The following is a 5,511-nucleotide window of genomic DNA, read 5'->3' as shown; positions in this document are numbered from 1 at the left end:
TGGAGGCAGAATCATTGACTATATTTAAGACTGAGTTTGACAGATGTTTAGGATCATGAGAGTGGGAAAGCAGTGTTGAGGCCAGGATCGGATCAGCCATGCTCTTATTGAATCGTGGAGGTGGTGAGGGAAACAATTTCTGTTTTTTCAAGTTCCTACGTTCTCTGTATCTGGTGCACTATGGCTCCCGTGCACTTAACCACGGAATGCACAGCTCATCCAACTTACTTAAATAGCACATCTCAGGGCACTGTGCAGGGCTATAATAAAACAAACTTCGAAGCTGAATAAATCCTGTGGCGACAAGAGCAAGCCAGAGGCTGAGTGTTCTGTGGGAAGTGACTCACCTCCTTTCACCCCAGTGCTTTTCCACCATCCATACGGAATGCAATGGAAAACTCTCTGCTTACCTGGATCAGTGTGGCTAAAACAACCCTCCAGAAACTTTAAGATATCTTTATTGGCCACATGTGCATCGAAACACACAGTGAAATGCATCTTTACGCAGAGTGTTCTGGGGGCAGCCCGCAAGTGTCGCCACACTTCCGGCGCCAACATAGCACGCCCACAACTTCCCAACCCGTATGCCTTTGGAACGTGGGAGGAAACTGGAGCACCCGGAGGAAACCCACGCAGACACGGGGAGAATTTACAAACTCCTTACAGACAGAGGCAGAAATTGAACCCGGGTTGCTAGCGCTGTAATAGCTTTACACTAACTGCTACACTACCATGCCTGCCCAGTTTCTTGTCTAGGCTACACTGACACCATTTGCCAAATCCATGACGTCTCCCATCAAAAAGTGCATCAGAACACCATCGTCTGCAGATTCTTGCCCAGGTCACACTCCTAACTTTAAAAACATGTTACCTTTCCTTCAATGGGTCTAAGTTTTGGAACTCTTTCCCAACAATACATAGGAAGCACCTTCAGCAGAAGGACTGCAATTCAAGAAGGTGGCTCACCACTACCAAGGGATATGAGGTTTGAACAATAAATGCTAGTCTTGCCAATGACGTCCAAAAATAAATAAAAGTGAAATCTAACATGCATAAATAAAAGTCACCCAAATCTTGGGTTGGTTTTAAGGAGCAAGAGAAGCTGACCAGCAAAAGGTTTTAATGAGGAAAGAGAAAATGTTTGGGTCTTGACAGCTGAAAGAACAATTATCTTCGCATAACGATTAAATTGTGGAATGTTAGAGTGACCAAAATTAAAGATGCCAAGAGGGTTGTAAACTGGTTAGAGATTACAAGGGTAGTGTGGGATAAGCCGTGGTGGAGTTTGAAAACAAATTTGCAAAACTGACAGTTGGAACAGGAGCCAGCGTGGGCGAGCTTGCACAGAGGTCATGGGTGAATAGGATGAGGAGTGTCATAGAGACAGAAAGGGACCCTTCGGCCCATCGTGACCATGCTGACCCTTTTGTCCATCTGCACAAATTCCATCTGCCCGCATAGTTTTGTATCCTTCTCTGCTTTGCCTATTTAAGTACCTGTATAAATGTCTCTTAAGCATAGCGATTGTATCAGATTCCACCACCTCCTTTGGCAGCAAGTTCCAGACACTCTGTGCAATAAACCTTCCCCTCAAATCCCTTTTAAAACTCATTCCCCTCATCTTAACCTGAGGTCCTCTTGTTTTTGGTACCTCTATCACTGGAAAGAGATTCCAACTATCTACTCTATCTTTGCCTCTCATAATCTTATATTCCTCTATCAGGTCACCCCCCCCCCCCTCCCCCAGCCTCCTTTGCTCCAGAGAAAACAAGCCCACCCTATCCAATCTCTCCCCACAAGTTAAGTCCTCCAATCCAGGCAACGTCCTGGTGAATCTCCTTGGCACTGTCTTCAGCACAACCACATCCTTCCCATAGTGTGGCGAGCAGAACTGCACATAATACTCCAAGTGCAGTCTAACCGGTGAGGGATTTGGGATAGAGCCAACAGAGTTTGGAATGAACTCAGATTTATGAAGGATTGAAAACTGAGAGCCAGTATGTTGGAATAGTCAAGTCTAAAGAGCTAGAGGGATGAGTGTTTCAGCAGCTGTTAAGCTGAAGAGTAGAATTGGGCAATGTTATAGAAGTGAAATAGGCAGCCTTGGTCATAGAGTGTGGTCAAAATACCACAAAGTTACTAGACACGCTCCTAGTTACATCAACGGTGCTGAGGTCGAGAAGGAAGAGAGCTTTAAGTTCCTAGGAGTGAACATCACCAATAGCTTGTCCTGGTCTGACCACGTAGATGGCACGGCCAAGAAAGCGCATCAGTGCCTCTACTTTCTCAGGAGGCTAAAGAAATTCAGTATGTCCCCAGTGACCCTCACCAATGTTTATAGATGCACCATAGAGAGCATCCTAACTGGATGCATCACGGCTTGGTATGGCAACTGTTCTGCCCGAGACCACAAGAAACTGCAGAGAGTTGTGGACACAGCTCAGCGCATTATGGAAACCTGCCTCTCCTCCATGGATTCTGTCTACACTTCTCACTGCCTCGGTAAAGCAGCCAATATAATCAAGGACTCCTCCCACCCTGGACATTCTCTCTTCTCCCCCCTCCCATCGGCCAGAAGATACAAAAGCCTGAAAGCACGTACCACCAGGCTCAAGGACAGCTTCTATCCCGCTGTTATAAGACTATTGAACAGGCTGCTTGTACGATAAGATGGACCCTTGACTTCACAATCTATCTTGTTACGGCCTTGCACCTTACTGTCTGCCTGCATTGCAATTTCTCTGTAACTGTAACACTTGATTCTGCATTCTGTTATTGCTTTTCCCTTGTACTACCTTGACGTGCTAATGTGATGAAATGATTTGTATGGATGGCATGCAAAGTTTTTCACTACACCTCGGCACATGTGACAATACAAAACCAATTTACCAAGTTATACGGGAATAGGCAAGAGAGGTGATGGTGAATTAGTGGTGTGTGTCATCGGTAAGCATGGTCAGCCTGACATGTTTCCAGGTGTTGTCACCAAAAGCAGCATAGGAGGGAACCCAGTACAGCTTCCAAGCTGATGTTTTAACAGCAGGAAGAGAAGGCATTCCCAGTTTCCCCCTGGCTAACAGTGGATGGATAAAAAGTGATCTCTGTGCTGAATCAGTTTGATGACATAAAACAACATTAGATTATGTTTCACTGTTTGATTATAGCATTTTTTTATTTCAATGCAAGGAAATACAAACCATTGAACAGATTTCAGTACTGATTTGCTATGTTAATAACAACATGTTCAAAGTGCTATACTCCTGCTTTTCAAAATACAAAACTCAACTGGGATACAAAGTCATAATTTGAGAGGTTACTGTATGCATTTGAAATAGAGTGGTTAAACTTCAAAGTAGAAATAGGAAAATTTCACTTTATAAAATTCTTTGTTTTACAACATTCTTGACAACCACAGGGTTTGATTACAGTAAATATATTAAACATTACATTGATATCCATATATAATCAAAGGACAAAAATGCTGATATGCAAGTTAAATTGTAGAATATTGGAAATAAAAGAAATAGCAGCCTTCTAAATGTGTTAAAGCTTATGACAAAATATAAAATACAAATCTTAAATATGATTTATCATATGATCCTTGTGTTATTTCATCCATAAATATATAAATATATTTCCTATTTTGTACGACAGATCAATCACATTTAAAATCAGTAGGGGGAAGGAAAGAATGGAGTATAATACACTTGTTTTGTTCAACACATATATAAAAAATAACTTGTCCCTGTCTGACATCAGTTCACAGATATAGGCTAAGTCTGAGGAGTCCACAGAAAAGGCAAACACCTGAGATTTCTATTAATTCAGGGAAATAACAACACTCATCTTCAGGGTGGAGCAACCGTCAGTTTGGCACCGGCAATATAAGCAGTCATGGTTTGAAAGGTTTTAAAAGGTGTCTTGGCAAGAATTTTAATCAAACAGTGTGCTGTTCCTGACCTTCTAGTGCGCACTTTGCGAAAGCTTTTAAAAATGCTTGCACCTCCTCTACTCTTTCATGAACTGTCAGGTAATCTCCACTTTGCCAAAGATAAATTATTATTTTAAAACCTCTTGAATACTTGTTTGACATATAGAAAACTTTTTTACGACAGAAATTATAATTACATGTTTCCAAGTAGCCATGTTGTTGTGGTTTTAACATGTAAATGTCCTGAAATTACCAGGATAATCAATTCGAAAATTGTTCAGTAACTGCAGGACTCCATGGCTCTCACTTGCCAATCCACTTGATTTTTAACATTTTAAAAACAATATTTACTAATTCAACCCTAATATTACTCGTTTGTTTTACCTAAGTTACTGACTATTGCTGGGAAAAAAAGTTAAATCTTCTAAACCATTGCCAAGATTTTCAGTATGAGGATAATACCTTCATTTGTGCATCATATGATTTCACACAATTCCCTCAATCTAATCAATCAATCCTAATGCTTAGTCTCGTGCAGCAGAGATGTTGCACTGTTTGAGATATCAACAATTAAACTTCAAGCTTTTGTTTAAATTTAACCCAAACTGAGCAGAGACTTTCTTTAATGAAATATTCCTATCCAAATAAACTTCATAACATCTGACAAATTTGGTCAACGGCATCCCTATGTAGACTTGAGATAAAGGCATGGGCTTTACAGAAGAACAAGGGCTAACCAGATAGTCCTTGAAATAGTCAACCCTGGAGAGGGTGCAGACGAGGTTCACCAGGATTAGCTACTAAGGAGAGGTTGGACAAACTTGGATTATTTTCTCCGGAGTGTCAGAGGCTGAGGGGAGACCTGACAGGAGTAGATAAAATTATGAGGCATAGATAGGGAAGATAGAGTCTTTTTCTCGGGGTGGAAATGTCAAATACTAGAGGGCATAGATTTAAGGTGAGAGGGGGAAGGTTTAAAGGAGATTTACAAGGCAAGTTTTTTTTCACAAAGGTGCCTGGAGTGAGCTAGCAGGGGAGGTGGTGGAAGCAGATACGATAGTAACATTTAAGAGGCATTTAGACAGGCACATGAAAGGGCAGGGAATGGAGGGACATAAACTATGTGCAGGCAGATGTGCAGTTTAAATTGGCATTGTGGTCGCCACAGACACAGTGGGACCAGGGTCCTTTCCCTGTGCTGTACTGGTCTATGTGATTCACTTTCATTTTGGAAGTTTCTATGAAAAGTTATTAGTTTAATTTCAGCAACTTTGTCAATGCAAGTGGTGACTAGTTCTCTCTGAGGCAATTAGGCATGAAGGAATACAGCTTTAAATGCTGGGGAAAGACATTAACTGCCATGTCAAAATTCACCTCTCTGAAGTTTAATCTGAAGCTCGATCTAGCTTTCTGGAGCTAAGCCCAGTTCCCTCAGAACAAAAATTTAATGTGCATTAAAGGCCCATTAATTTAACAAGGTGCATGGGACAAGTCAATAATTATAATATGTGCATCATATAGTGTTTCCTAAAAGTGGATTTGTGTTATTTTGCTGAATGGAATTTATTTAATAGCAATGT

The sequence above is a fragment of the Pristis pectinata genome, chromosome 10 (assembly GCF_009764475.1).
Source record: "Pristis pectinata isolate sPriPec2 chromosome 10, sPriPec2.1.pri, whole genome shotgun sequence".
Taxonomy (NCBI): Eukaryota; Metazoa; Chordata; class Chondrichthyes; order Rhinopristiformes; family Pristidae; genus Pristis; species Pristis pectinata.
This window is presented reverse-complemented; position numbering follows the sequence as displayed.